Genomic DNA, 16,619 nt, shown 5'->3' on the forward strand with positions numbered 1-16,619 from the left:
ATAGCAGTCTTTGCCACTTCAGAGTCCAGAGGGGGGTCTTGTTCTAATCCAGCTATTTGCCTGTGGGGTTGAAAAAGACCTAAACTGGAAGCATAACAAAAAGTGGTTGTTTAGCAATAAGTATGGATTCAATAATGCTGCTATACGAGCAATTAGTAAAAGAATAATTACAGCAGGTAACATTAAAATAATTGGCTCCTACAGAAATATTAAACAGTCGATACATAATGACATAGGTCATTATGTATCAAAATGAAGGTCAGGCCACCAGGTCGAAGGGACAGCTTCTCTTGTGGTGCTATTGATGATTTCTGCATTGCCAGTGCTGATCATTGCCCAGGTCACCCATTGAGGTTGATGCAGATTCCATAGGGCCACTGCCAAGACTGGGAGGGCCAGGACAGCCAACAGCTGGAGTATCAACAACTGCAATTGTTAGAGAACACAAGAGCTTCTCAAGGGCTGGTTGCCCTTGGGGATGGTTAGTAGTTATCTTTCTGGCTTTTCTCTTTTAAACACAAGCCTCGGCCACCATAACCATTTTTCTTTCCTTGTTGGTTAGCTTATCCTTAGGCATCCTACTGTATAGAGGAGATTGGTAAAAACTTAAGGTTCCTGGCAGGGATCCAAATGGGGGCTGTCTCCCCTATGGGAAAAAAGAATCCAAATCCCCTGCCCATAGTAACTAGGGGGTCAGGTCTTCTCCATTTTTGTGTCAGGGGGTCCATCCACCTGACTTTCACTTGGGGCTTAGAGTTTAGTTGTCCCCATTGCTTCCGTAATCTGGATTCAGTTGCTCCTTTTGAAAAATTTAAAATGTTAACGGTAAGCAAAACTATCTGTAACTGTATATGGGGGCTAACTCCCCCTTTTTGTTTTAATAATTGCTCCTTAAGACATTGGTGATTTCTTTCTATAATTTCTTGGCCTTGGGGATTATAAGGAATTCCTGTAATATTTAATGTGCCATTTGTCAAAAAACTCTGACATTGCTTTACTAACAAAACAGGGTCCATTATGGGTTTTAACTTGTGCTGGTAGACCCAAGGTGGCAAAGCATTGAAGAAAATGTGCTTATGAATGTTTAGTTCTTTCTCCTGTATATGATGTGGGCCACCATGCTCCTGAGTAGAATCTATAGAGACAAAGATATATTTAAACTTGCCTAAAGCTTGGAGATGAGTAACATCCATTTGCCAGAGGATGTTAGGTTTAAGGCCTCTGGGATTTACCCCTGGTGGTTGTAATGGGGGTACTTTTAAGAAGAGCTGGCATGTTTTACAGGTATGTAATATCCTTTTGAGGTCCTTTACAGGAATCTGAGGAGATCTATGCTGAACACCTCTCCAATTAATGTAGGTTAAATCATGCAAACAGGTAGCCTCTTGTAACATTAATACTTGCATGCAAGTCGCTAACTGGTCTGCCCAATTATTGCCTAGGGATAAAAACCCAGGAAGTTTTGGATGCCCTCTCAAGTGCTGAATATGAATAAGGGCTCCCGCCCTTCTAATAGGCCTTTAAGGATAACCATAAGAGGGGAAATATTGTTTTCATCCAGCTTACTATGTGCCTGGGGAATATGAGGAAGCAAGTTAATCATATATAGGCTATCAAAATACAAATTAAAGAGTTTTTGAATGTCCTGAAGAGCCATAATTACGGCCTGCATTTCTTTATATTGTGCTGACCCTTGACAAGGTTGAAATCTTTGTTGGCTCGGGGTCTTTTGTTGCTCCTCAAATGCTGCATATGCAGAGCCTGCTTTACCTCCATCAGTAAAAACATGGAGGGCTACAAGTTTAGGTTTGGTCAATGGCCACTGCTCCACCCAGATAGGGCTTCTGGGCTTCTGGGGACAGTGGCCTTTAGGATTGGGGGTGCACCGAGCGGGTCCCCTATGTTCTTCTCTGTAATTATGAAAGTTAAAAAAATCCTTTTCCTTAACTCCCTCTAGATCCTGTTTAAGCCTTTGTGCTTCTTCTCCATCCAGGATATCATCATAGGCTGCTCAATGGTCTGTAGTGACCACGACTTCCATTTGTCTTAGCGTGTCTTGCCCTAGTAAATTGGCAGTGAGGTTTTTTGCCACTAAAGGGCATATCTTTCCCTGTTCTCCATCTGGGCTAGTCCATTTCATAAGGGCGACTGTCTCTTTGGACTAGGAGTTGCCCCCTACCCCCCAATATCGGGGGCCCATGTGCAAGCTTAAAGTCCAAGGGTACTTCCTCCTCCCTGAGTATGGTTTGATCTGCCCCCGTGTCAATTAAACAGTGAAACCTCTTTCTGCCTATGAGAATACTCATTTTAGGGTGGATTCCTTCTACCAGGGGGACGGTCCAATGGACCTCGGTCACCCAGCCACGAGGCTGCCTGGGCCTCACAGCAGAGGGGGTTCCTCCTTGAGTTAACGGGGCTGGAGGATGCCCCTCCCCTAGTTTAAACGCTTCCCATTTACAAAATTTTTCCAATGGTACCCCTTCCTGCACCTGGGGGAGGGTGTAGGGAGCGGTTTGGACCACCCAGGCCGGTTGTCGGAGGGATTGTTGTGAATAGTCCCTCTTAAAGTGCCTCTCCTGCCCACATTTAAAACAAGTCCCTCTCCCCATTGGTCCTGGAGTTCCTCGGCCCTGGGCTTCCAGTGCCTGGGTAATAGCCTCAGTCATACCAGATGTCTGAACCTGTAAAGCTAAAGCTAATGATTGGGACTGGTCCTGTTGCATTACCACATCCTGTGAGGCCACCACCCACCTGCTCAGGGAACTCTCTCTCAATCCCTTGCAGGCCATGTGGTGGTCTGCATTCATCCCTTCCCAGACTAGCAGCTTTATAAACTGATCTCGGAGGTTTCCTGCTGGCAGCTTGTGGTTAATACTCTGTTAGAGTTGGTCTACAAACTCAGCTAGAGGCTTACCCGGTTTTTGTCTCACTCCTGCTATGGGGGACTCAGTAGTCCAATCATCCAGTTTGTACCAAGCAGCAAGTCCTGCCTGCCTCACCTGGTCACAGTATGGGCCAGGTATTGTGGCCTGTTGGACAACCAGTGTAGTACCCTTCCCCCGTCTCTGTTAACATGGCATAAATAATAGGTATCATGGGTTATTCTCTGCTTTCACTCTGCATTCCCCCTTAAAGAAAGCACACCGTTTAATAAACTGAGAACTAGTAAGGACAGCTTTGGCCACATCCAGCCTAGGGACACATGGGTGAAAAGCAATGTCCTGTAATAGGGTTTGAGCCCAAGGAGAATTTGGGCAGTACTCCACCACTGCCTTACAGAGCTCTTTAAGATCCTTAGCTTCCCATGGATACCATTCCAAGGACCTATAAGCTCCTGGTGCCAGAGTGACTGGATACGCTTAGAGAAGTGAATTCTGTGGCCTAGGGTCCAGGCTTTCCGGTGGCCCTTTACTTCCAGGGTCGGCCTCCGAGTAGGTTACTTCCCCAGCCCTCGGCCCCTCCCTGGAAGGTCGGTAGGGGTCCGAGTCTTGCAGGTCCCTCTCGCAGGTCACGTACCTCCTCTCCAATCAGGGGAATAGGGAGGGGGCCTAGGACCATCAGGGGCACCTGAATCAGAGGGGGTAACCTTCACCCTTGTTTTGACTTCCACTGTGTATGTTTCAGTGCGTTCTCCGTCGAATTTGACCCATTCCTTTTCTTTCTCACTTCCCAAGTCCTAATCCTCCTTTACTCCTTCTAAGCCTAATGTTGCCTCCTCCTCCTTCTTCTGTGAGATAGTATTACCCATACTAAGGGTTTCACTTACCCTGAGAGACCACTTAGCCTCGGCTGGTATCTTTTCCTTTCGTGCCCCAAGTTGGGCACCAGATGTCAGGTCTTCGTCCATCTATCCCACGAAAGATGGACAGGGTCCGAGGAAAGGTAAGTGCGGCCGGCCACAGACCCATTCCCCAGCCTCCCTCAGCCCGGGAGACAATCAGACGCAGCGGGGAGTCGTCAAGCAGGAAAACTCGTTTATTAACACAGAGCAAGCCATTTTTAAAGCAAAAAAGAGTGGGTGGCATGGCAGGAAAGGAAGAGAAACCAATCATTGTCAAGGCCACACCCTATCATGCACCTAAGCTTCCATGGTCTGTTTACACACTGAACATAAAGCAAATTGGGCTCTGCCTATTCACCTCCTTCTCAGCACCATCTTTGTTGCCCATGTGCTCTACAGTAAATCGGGCTCTGCCCACTCTCCTCCCTCTCAGCGCCATCTTTGCTGCCCACGTGCTCTACACACACACACACACACACACACACACACAGTATATATATATACATAGTATGTATATATTTCACAAATATATTACATATTAAATATATCATATAATATTATATATGTAAAAAATACACAGTTTTGGAGATGATATGTCATGGAATTCTCTGCCTTTGCTTTAAGGCAACATTCTCCTCATCTCAGCTTCCTAAGAATCTAAGATTATAGACCGGGACTAGGCAAAAAAGATTTCCTTTTAAATGCTACCGAGAGCCTGTCTTTAATTTCCAAGAAACACTAGAAACTTGAAGATAATAGAATGACGAAGTGAAATAGAACACTTCACTCACTGGAAAACTTTCAAAATTTATTTTAGATAAAAATTAGGGTCAGTGTTTAGATCTATCCTTGAAAAAATTAATAAAATATTAAAGACAGGTATAGATCCCAGTTGGAAGTGTGGAAGTAAGAAGAAGGCCCATAAGTTCAAGACCTAGTACTGGTCCATAACCATATATTTAATGAAAATTAATTTTGTAGGCAAGAACTTGTTTTTTTTTTTATCTTTTGTGTTCAGAGGAATGTCTGCATTATGTGTAAACAGACTGCTCTACAAGGTATCTTTCTGGGTTATACAGTAGTTATTACATGGCTCTATGTAGACATTCAGCTTTCTAATGATTTTTTTCTACATAAATCAATAATGTTAATTAAGTGTCACGAAGAACGCCAAACCTCCATTTTCGTGCCCATCTCCATCCTTGTCCTCCCTATTGTCCAGCAGTTTGTGTCAGTCAGCATAACTGAAGCTGGCACATGGAACAGACATGGACTCGATGGATCCTGGCTGTGATATGGTCCCAAATATAGCAAATACCAGAATCAATGAGATCCAAGCAGCAGTCCAGGGTTCCTAGTTGTATGAATGCCCTCAGCTTCCAATGGTCTCACCTGTCTCTACCAGAAGCCTGTTAATGGCCTGTCACCATCAAAGCTCACACTGAAGTTTAACTTCTCAATGTAGCAGTGTCAGGAGGTGGAACCTTTAATAGAGGATTCTGTCATAAATGGATTAAAGCCATCTCATTAACTCTCAAGGGACTAACATGATCACTGTTAGCAGTTGTAAAAAAACACCCTAAGAAATGGAAAAACTTGGAAAAAATTATATTAAGTGAAGTAAGCCAAGCCCAAAGAAACATAGGTCCCTTGGTTTCCCTTATTTGCAATATCTAGTATGTGTATGAGTCAAGCGGAAAAGGTCAGACAATGTGATGTTAGGAAAATGAACCCTTAGATATATATTTTAATGTTTTTTTCTTTAATGCATGTGTTTCTAATGCATTTATAAGATTATTTCTTTGTTGCTTTGTATGTCCCTCCCCCACAGTATAACCCCTGCTTTCACTATATTTGATGTCACTATAACTTGTGGAGGAGATGGGGAAAAACAAGTCATTTAAGGATACAGGTGGACCTGTTGCAACAATGAGAAGTACAAGTTGTCATGTTGAAAACGAGCTTTACAAGGTCGGTGTGGGGGTGGGGGGGTGGGGGGGGAGGATTAGGTGAGGGGGAGGCTGGGAAGGGATGTGAAGGGTAAACAAAGGAGGAGGCTGCAATGCTTGGTAAGAAATGTATGCATTATCCTGCCCATGTAATTGTAACCCCTCTGTACAGTATGTTCACAAATAAAATAAAATAAAATAAAAATTAAAAAAAAACACCCTAAGACCTTACTCACTCTCATTCTAGAACATGCCATGATTCCAAAATCGTATATGATGTGATGCACCTAGAGGCCTTGTCCCATGCACTACTATGCTATTTAGAATTTCCAGCCACCACTATTGTGAGTGAAATAGACCTCTTTTTCCGTATGAAGTATACAGCTTCGGGATTTTGTTAAATCATGACAAAATGGACTGAGATGCTATACTTTATTGTCTTTTCCATAGAACTGAGGATAAAACTGAGGGCCGTTCACTTACTAGGCCGATATTTTACCACTGGAGCCCTCTAAGGCTCCAACCTTTTTTTCTTTTACAGTTTGCTTTTCATATAGAGTCTTGTGCTAGCTTCACTCAAGCCAGCCTCAGAACCCAATCCTCCTATACCTCTGCCTCTCAGTAGCTGGGATTATGGGCCTGTGACACCATACTTTGCCACTTAAGAAGGCACTATTCTTTTGGGGAAAGATGATACAGACCACTGAGTTCCGTGTGTGTGTGTGTGTGTGTGTGTGTGTGGTGTATGTGTGTGTATTCATGGAAATTGGTCATGATGATTTATTTAGTACTGAGAGTGAATCTTCCTGGATGATCTGTATTCTTAATTCCATTCACTCAAAAAAATTGCTTCTCTGGGTCTAGTGAGTCACAGTTGTAATCCTAGCTCCTCAGAATGCTGATATTTGAGGATCATATTTTGAAGCCAGGTGAACCAGGAAAAGTCCATGACACTCTTATCTTCATTTAAACACCAAAAAGTCACAAGTGGAACCTTGGCTTAAGTAATAGAGTAGTAGCCTTGAGGAAGAAAAATAGGAATAACAACTGAGTTCTGATCAAGTTTCAGGACCAGCACCCAAACAAAATCTCTAGATAACAATGGGCTATTACAATGAGCTCTTGTGCTATTGCAAGACACAATGAGATGTATAAGTCGTTATGTAGAAAAATGAATTTTACAACTTTGGTGGGGAAGAGGGGGGTGGAGGAACCGGTGGAGGGGGCAGGGGGGAAGATGGGAAGGGATAGGAAGGGAAAGGAGGAGGCTACAATGCTTGATAAGAAATGTACTCATTATCTTTACCATGTAATTGTAACCCCTCTGTACAGTATTTTCACAATAAAAAAAAGAAAAAATGACACAATTATACTTAATGAATTATCTCTACAGGACAGTTGCACTAAAAAATTCTAGTATGACTTCATAAGGTATGTTCTTTCTGGATCATCTTTTTGCCCCATTGTTTCTCTGAGAATGATGTCTTGATTTTGAAATAGAGGAGAAAAATTCAGTGATGAATTTGGCCTCTGGATCCCTCCCTCATCTATTATTGACATGTTCTCTCTTTTTATTTTTTGGCAGTCCTGGGCATAAACTAAGGGCCTGGGCACTATCACTGAGCTTCTTTTTTCTCAAGGCTAGCACCCTCCCATTTAAGCCACAACACCACTTCCGGCTTTTTCTCTTTATATGGTACTGAGTAATCGAACCCTGGGCTTCATGCATGCTAGGCAAGCACTGTACCACTAAGCTACATTCCCACATGTTCTCTTTAAAAAATATGTCTAACCTGTTTATTTCTGTCCCATCTCTGAAGCCACTGCCAAAGCTCTTGAATCTATTTGTTTCACTCCTAACTGCCTTTCATTCACTGTAGCGCAAATTATTTTCTACTCCATCGAAAGAATTATCTTTCATTTTCTTAAACTGCACACTTGATAAGCTAAAATCAAACAACAACTCAATATTTCCAGTGTTTGAAATTGAGGACACTTAGATTAATAAATAGTTAATAATGAATAGCTAATAATCTACCGAAGTCAATGCACAAAAACCCAGATGCTTGGGAAGTCTTTTATTTTCTGCTAACCCCACAATATGCTCTGGTAGATAACAAATTTAAAGTCTACTGATGTAATTAGTTCCCACAAGAGGTGCTTATGAGTTACTTCCAAGGAGTGAGTGCAAATTAAGGCCTTTCTAGAAGTCAGTAACACAGAGTGAATGAAACAGTAAGGAGGGTATGTTTGTCAAGGAAGTATGGGGGTACCTGGCAGCTGACAACAGTGGCTGTATGATAGGTGTCCAGACAGCAGAAACCATAATCTTACAGCTAGAGGATCTAAAACCTACCAGGCATCCTTTAAGTTTGGAAGAGGTCCACACATTTCATGAGAGATTATAGCCTGGTGGCCTCCTGCTAGAAACTGAGCAACTGCTACAAAAAAGCCACACCCAAACTACTAGCTCAAACTTGTAGCCTACAATAGTTGGTATTCAGTGAGCAAACATTAAATTTCTGGTAACTTGCCACACAACATGACAAAAACATCACTCAGAATGCTGGTGGCTCACACCTGTAATCCCAGCTACATAGGAGTCTGAGATCTGAGGCTCTAGATTCAAAGGGATTTCAAGCAGCAATGTCTATGATACTCATATAGAAAAAAACCCTGGAAATTGGTATGGCACAATACCCTAAGTTGAAGACCAAGTACCAACATACACACACACACACACACACACACACACACACACACACACACACATACACACACACACACACACAAATTGAAAAATGAAAACATTTGTTGAAAACAACCTGGTATTTTCTTTGCTGTGTGTAAAACTCTAACATGTCTTAAACTTTTCCTTGTGCTTGAAGAAATTTATTAAAATTCTATAACTACACAACGACACAAATGTGTTGACCACACACTTTTTATATATCATATTGCAATTTTTACTGCAAACAGAGGAGTTTTCCTACTAATTTAACCTAATTATTGGCAGAAAGTGAATCTCATATCTTGGTATTTCTCACAATACCTTAGTTGAAATTAAACATAATGTTCTTAATTAATCAAAAAGAAAAACTTACACTATATCTAAGGAACATTCCTTTTTGTCATTTTTCCTACAAATGAAATTAATTGATTGCAGCACTTAAAAAATATTTTATGCCAAATTAGTACAAGATTCTGATTAAAACTGAAAAATTTGAAGTGCTCTCAATTTCTGCCTCATTTAGATAAAGTACTTAAAGATGTCTTTGGTTTTCCATAAAGATATCGTATCCAAAAATTCATCCATACTGTAGAAATAAGTTAACTATAGGCTACCTATAAATTCACATAGATGTTTCTCAATTCACTAGAGCAAAAACACAATAAATTCCGACCTAATTCTATAAATATCCCATGAAAATATCTAAAACATTCCATTTTTCTCAGAAAAATGAAAGCTGCCAACAAACTCACTAATAGTAAGAGAAGAAAAAAGAGCAAGGTTGTGATGGCTGACATTTTACAAAACCCTTATTCGCATATGGGTATACACACAAAGCCATACAATGTTCAGGTTTACCTGGTAAGAAAAAGAACTCACCCCACAGAGAGAGAAAGACAATTGGGAGGAAGAAGATAGACTTAAGAATTAACCTGAATGCATATCTTCCCATGTTTCCATCCATTTGCTTCGTAGAGTTTTCCTGGTGCCCCATTGCTCACTAAGTCAGACCTCAGTCATCCAGCGGAATCACTGGCACCCAGGACTTAGGTAACACCAATAATCTGCTCTCCCTGTGCAAAAATCACCAACTAAATGAAAAAGAAAACAAAGTGTATTTCAGGGTCACATAAAAAAGAACCCCACACACACACAAAGAACCACATGCTTTGGGGAGAAAGAAAATTGTGTGTGTGTGTGTGTGTGTGTGTGTGTGTGTGGTTTGTGTGTTGGTAGAGGTACTTAAACCCAGGACTTGGGAACTATCCTTTAGGTGCTACCCTTTAGCTTCTTTGCTCAAGGCCAGTGCTCTGACACTTGAACAACACTTCACCTTTTAGTCATGAAGACAAGAGTATCATAATGTTTCCTACCCAGGCTGGCTTTGAACCTTGATCCTTAGATCTCAGCCTCCCAGTAGCCAGAATTACAGGCATGATCCATTAATGACTGGCATTTGTGACAGACCAATGTATTGACTTCAAACCCCAATACCAGCACAAAAACCAAAAGCAAAACCAAACTTTATAGCATATAAATATACTGATAGCATATTAAACAAATATAATGAAATGTAGAGATCTTGGTGAAGGATATCAGAGAATGACATCATTATTAGCTTTTCTGGCTTTAGAAAACCTAAAATTACTTTCATAAAAGTAAAATAACTACAGAAACACCTAGTACCAAGGTGTATGTTTCAAATAAACCACCTGTTGAGAACAAACTGAAAATGCAGAGGAAAACTAAGAATTTTAGAATTAAGTGATTGCTACGCAGAAAATATACCTGATCATCTGTACCTTCCAACTCTTTCAAATAGGCTACAGTAATGACACAAAAACTATTCTCCTTCTCATTACTCCTTATTTAAAAAACAGGTCTACTTTATTCTCTTTAGGAATACTTTGAATATTTGATTCACTTTTCCCAAAATGTGACTAAAGAAACTCAGTCTTTCAACACTCCAAATTTTTTATCTTAGCATTTAAATAATTATATCATGTATCTTCTTTGGGTTGGGGGTATCAGAACAACTTTTAACTTGTTCTTTTACCTTTGCTGTTGGGTAGGTGTATTTTCACAAAAGAGAACAGGGAAACACTCAGTAGATCACCTGATTTAAATGTAAGTGGCTAAAGCTACCAGCACAACTATGCTTATTGCAGCATTATTCACCATAGCTAAGATATGGAACCAACCCAGTTTCCCCTCAGTAGATGAATCGATTAAGACAATGTGATATACATGCATATATAAATCTACATATAATGGAATTCTATGCCTCCATCAGAAATACTGATATTGCCCCATTTGTTAGGAAATAGAAAGACTTGGAAAAAATATATTAAGTGAAGTAAGCCAGGCGCTAAGGAACATAGGTCCTATGTTTTCTGTTATTTGCAATAGCTGGTATATATCTAGGACAAGCAGAAGAAGTCCGAAGCTATGTACATATGACCATATAAGATGATGTTAAGCAAAATGAACCCCGAGAGTACACACGTGGTGTTTTCTTTCTTGCCATGGTTTTAAACATATTTATAATGTACTTTATGATTTTTTTTATTTCTTTTGTATGTTCTTCCCCCATGGTATAACCCCTGTTTTCACTCTATTGATTCTGGTGTCCTGCATCTTATATATACATTTTTCTAATTTAGGTAGGGGAAGGGAAAAAAACAAAATGCTTAAATAAGGATACAGGTTAACCCATTGTAACAATGAGATGTACAAGACACTATATTGAAAACGAACTTTACATCTTTGGAGGTGGGGGAGGGGATGGAAGAGTTAGGAAGGTCTGAGGGAAGGGATGATAGGGGAAAAACAATGGAAGGGGTAAAAATGCTCCATAGGAAATGCAGTCATTACCTTACTCATGTATCTGTAATCCCTCTGTACTGTATCTTTACAATAAAAATATATGTTAATAAAAGGAAAACAATAAATTTAAGTGGTAACTTACTCAAGCGGCTGAGATCTGAGGATCATGGTTTAAAACCAGCTCAGGCAGGAAAGAGAAAGACTCTTATCTCCAACTGAAAACCAAAAAGCTGGAAGATGTAACTCAAGTGGGAAGGTGCTAACCTTGAAAAGCAAAAATTGGGGATGGGGACAGAGGACACCACCCAGGGCCAAACTTCAAACCCAATGACCACCACACATATACACAAAATTCTAACTAACAAAATTTCATATCTACATCATCTGAACTGCCTAATTGGAAATGTGCATAAGAACTTAAAAATATTTCTATTTTTAAGAAATACATTTTAATACATTTCTACTGTAAAAATACTGTATATAGGTGTTACAGATACATAAGCAAAGTAATGAGTACATTTCTTATCAAGCATTGTTGCCTCCTCCTTTGTTTTTCCCCTACCATCCATTCCCTCCCACCTCTACAACTACACTCCTCCTCCCTCCCCCCCTAAATTGTTAAGTTCGTTACATTGTTAAGTTGTACATCTCATTGTTACAATGGGTCAGCCTGAATCACTATTTAAGCATTTTGCTTTTTCCCTTCCCCTCCCCAAATTAGAGAAGTGTATATACAAGATACAGGGCACTGACATCAAATACAGTGAAAATAGGGGTAATACCATAGGAAAGGAACATACAAAGAAACAAAAAAATCACATGGTACATTATAAATATGTTAGAAACAATAGTAAGGGGGAAAATAACCTGTGTCCCTATCTTGGGGTTCATTTCACTTAACACGTCTTATCTGTTCATAAGAAATACATTATAAAAAAGAAACATATCAACACAATTTTTTATATGTGCAAAATCCATTATTATTTGGGACCATGACATTGTTTGAAAACTAAGAAAATAAAGGTTGATCTAAATATACATATACCTCTTTCATTTGCACACTTGTAATTTTCCCTTGGATTTTAAGAATAATATAGTGTTTTCATCCTAATGCAAACCAGATGACCCAACTAGTCACAAACACATCAAGATAACAAACAAGGAATGTGTAAGAACTAATTTTTTTGGAATCCTTGCAAAATGATCTAATTTTCGATTTAATTGTAATTTCCCTTTCAGTACAATATGTAATTGGGAATTACAGAGTTCCATCCTGTATATTTAATGTTCGGGATTTTGTGTTTCTCTCTCTGTATGTAATTTCCATGAGTGCATGAGAAAATGGAAGGAAATCCACTATGTGTTCTCTTCTTCTCCCTCTCCCTCTCCCTCTCCCTCTCCCTCTCCCTCTCCCTCTCCCTCTCCCTCCCTCCCTCCTTTCCTCCCTCCCTCCCTCTCTCTCTCTCTCTCTCTCTCTTTCTGCTTGCCTCTCTGCTTGTGCCCTTGAGAGGTGAAGTGCAGACGGGGTCTCAGGGAACCTCCTCTAGATTCCTTCTCAAAGCAAGCCATCCTGGCTTAAATTCTCTTATCTATAACTTTCTCTCTCTCCTCAAGTACATCCACATTGTGTTACTGTGTGATCTGTCTGCCTTTTTGTTTATATATTTGTCTGATTCCTATTTGTCTGCTTCCTGTTTGCCTGCTTCCTCTTTGCTTACTTACTTAATGTTCCACCAAGTTTTCTTACCATCCTGACATGTTTTTTGCCATCTTGGCCATGTGGTTCGTTTTTATACAACCCCACACTTTTAACAAGTACTTAAAGGTCAATTAATATGATAGTGTGTCTTATTATTAAAATTGTTTTAAAGGTTTGACTTTTACTTTGTTTGGTGTTGCCTGTTTTTCTAGCATTGAGCCCATGGTTTGATCATAAAATGGGCAAAATGTATTTTGCCACTAGAATTCTGAAGAACTTATGCCCGATTTTCATTTTTTTAAAAAAAAATCATGCCTTAAAATTTTTGTGCAAAAGTGTGTGTGTGTGTGTGTAAACATGTTTAAAGTACTTTCATTGTAATGGATAAAAATTGTTATCATGGTCTAAAATTATTTGCTTTTTCATTTAATGTAACTAATGTAAACCTGTGTTAAAGGACATAATTATTAATTTTGCTGTTTGTTAAAAGGAAAAACTTTTATCAACAGTAGTGGTGATGTGAGCCTAAAATCTACCAAACTGATCTGACCCTACTGCCTGACTAGGAAGGTCCAAAGTAAATTGTTTTGAGGCAGTTCTGAGATAACTGGCTCTACAGGCCAAAGTTAAAAAAAGGAAATGGTTTTAAATTCAAACCACAGAGAAGCTCATCAATTTTGGTGTAAACAAATGTGTCTACGAGTTATGACATTATATTTTTTTTAAAAAAAGAAGGGAAAAAGAAAGAAATTAACATTAACCACAAAACAGTTGAGTAGCATGATATGAGTACATCTTGAATTTTACAAGATAGGAAAAAGAGTGAAGCCTTGCTAAAGTCACACAGGGGGTGGACATTGAGAGGAGTGAAGCCCTGGTAAAAACGAAGCATTCTGGAAGGAAGGGAACAGAGCCTCATTAAAGTGGCTCCTGTTGGCTAGGCAAGTCAGAGAGGGACAGGGCTAAGGAAAGTAGCAGGAGTTGGCTAGGTGGGGCTATTAGGGGCAGAGCACTGTTCTCACAGTTGAAGGGTTTCCATTCACTGCAGCTTGCTGAGCAGGTGAGCTGGAGACTGAGGCTCTCGTGACTTTTGTAGTGGATTTAAATTCACAGGTAGTGATTTCAGATGCTGTGTAGAGAGAGGTCTTATTACCTCACCAGATCACAAACCCTCTGAATCTGGCCACCACCTGTCCACATTTAGCTGACTCATGAGACACTTCCCTCATTTGAGAGATGATTTCTCAACTTTTCCATTGAGTAAAAGAAAAAAAAAAACTCTGATGGCAGCACTTCCTATCAGCAATGGGCTGGTTCTTCATTCGCCTTCTCTGAAAATATCAGCACACATGAACATATAACAGCTCCTGTCATCTCTCATCTTCCAACCCCTGGTCTTTCTGAGCCCACTTGGTCCTTTCTGAAACCCGGAAGCTATTCAGGATGCCAAGAACAATATAAATCATGTAGAGTCTCAGCTCTAAAGAACACTTACCTGAAATTTCTGAGAAAATACAAAGAACATAAAGGAATGGAATGAATATCTTTTGATAACCAAAGGAACTGAAAGATGTGTGTGTGTGTGTGTGTGTGTGTGTGTGTGTGTGTGTGTGTGCAATATAACAGATAATGACAAACACTCCACTCTAACACCCTTTCTATTATCAGAGTTATGTAATACATAACACATGAACCAAAAGGTGTTAGAAATTTGCAACTCCAAAGACTTCAAACCCTGTTCTAATACCAAAAGGATGAAATTCTCATGCCATCTTTTGAGGCAGTACTCAATACCCTGGTGGTATTATTTATCAAGATTCATTATAATGTCACCTTCTTTTGGATTTTTTTTTACTTTTTCTGTGACTGGAATCATGAATCCTTAGAATTGTATGAATAAATGTCCCCAAACAATATCACAGGAGGCTTCTCTAGTCTGGATAGGTTTGTTCTGGGAGAAGCCATTCTGACAGCAGGCTAGGAACACATGAGAGAAATGGTCTTATGTCAGAATTGTGGCCTTAACAGGTTAGCTTCAAACTTAAATGGGATGGAGGAAGAAGTTCCATTAGAGGTCATCTCTCTCAAGGGTTTGGAAACCAAGAAAAGTGATGGTGGACTCAGTTGTTAATTGTTATTTGAGACCTCACTATGGGTAACATAAAAACAGTAGCAACAGCCAGGCACTGGTAGCTTATGCCTCTAATCCTAGCTACTTAGGCTATACGGACTACAGTTGGAAACCAGCCTATGCAGTAATGTCCACCACACTCCTATCTCAAATTAACCACCAGAATTCTGGATGTGGAGCTGTGACTTAAGAGATAGGCTGTAATCCCTGAACAAAAAAAAAAAGCTCAGGAGCATTCAGGGCCTGAGTTTAATCCCTAGCTCAGGCACAAAAATGTTAGCAGCAAAAACATGTCTACTATGGAGATTTCAGGACAATTTAGGATGTGGATGTTCCAAACTACCCTTGGAGACTGTGTTTTGATAGCGACTCTTACTTTGCCTATAAATGAAGTGTGCCTAACTTCAGCAATGAGAGCGGACATGGGTAGAATCCTTTCTGAATGTGGGAAGAGGAGAGGCTAGCTGGATGATGGAAGAAGTCTAAGTTTGCAGCCCTTAAACACTGCTCTTACATGGTGGCAATCACCTGATAGTCCCCAGGGTTACCTGGGAAGCATGGAGAATAATATGGAAGAAAGTACTTCTTCTTTTTTTTTTTTACTAGAGAGTTATAAGATGAATTGTTTTTCTTACAGCATAAAGGGAAAAGTTGTGTCCAGAAAAAGGAACCAATACCTCACCGTCCTGTGTTGATATTGTGACATCCTGAACCAGATTGTCCTCTAATTCAAGCTGCTTGTGAATGATTACCTGGTATGCAGCCCTGTGCTGGTTGCTAGGTGGGTACCCCCTTGGCCACCATAGAAAACTGTCACTTTCCACTTAGCAGGTAGTCCTACTGGAATCTGTGGCTGCCTGGATATGATCCCATGCCCCCAGGACTAGACTAGAGGCTGGACTACCAGGCTCTAACTGTGCAACCCTACACACCTATACATGCTGAAGTGGAAGCACTGGGACTGGAATGACATCCTTGGGCTGGAAGGAAGACCAACAGGTTAGGGAGAAATGGAAGAAATCTTTGGAGCCAAGATGAAGAAAACAAAGGATTCATTTTGTCTAAGAAAGGGAAGATCCAGCCTAAAGGCTCTCCTTGCATATATGAATGTATGAGGACTTGTTGGGACTATAGCTAGCAAGTGCAAAGTCAAGATGTACCCTATGCTGGTGGCAGAGCCATACCTGGGAGTATCCAACATCTTTGGGCCATTGAGTGGACCCTTTATGTCCTCTAGACATGGTAGCAATGGCTTATCATATCTAAGTGGAAGCTAGGCCTTAGACTCACCCCTCACTCCACCAGCTTCACCAATGTACTCTCCTCAGCATCCACGCCTGACAACGCAGAAGGTCAATGTATACTCTCTTGTGGCATCTGGGCTGGTCCACACGATGAGCACTTAGACTATGCAGATTCTCTCTGTTCTAAATCAGAGGATCTTTTCCAGATATGACCTCCCTATGGCACATGCTCATGTCAGTGAAAGCTGATTTCTGTGA

General features: G+C 40.4%; 1 pseudogene; it reads right to left on the reverse strand.

Moving 5' to 3' along the window:
- LOC122128390 overlaps positions 1-16,358 on the reverse strand; it is a 74,594-nt pseudogene extending 58,236 nt beyond the window's left edge.
- Positions 16,359-16,619: the final 261 nt, after the last annotated feature.

Source organism: Dipodomys spectabilis, unplaced genomic scaffold (assembly GCF_019054845.1).
Source record: "Dipodomys spectabilis isolate Male_0828 unplaced genomic scaffold, ASM1905484v1 ptg000012l, whole genome shotgun sequence".
Taxonomy (NCBI): Eukaryota; Metazoa; Chordata; class Mammalia; order Rodentia; family Heteromyidae; genus Dipodomys; species Dipodomys spectabilis.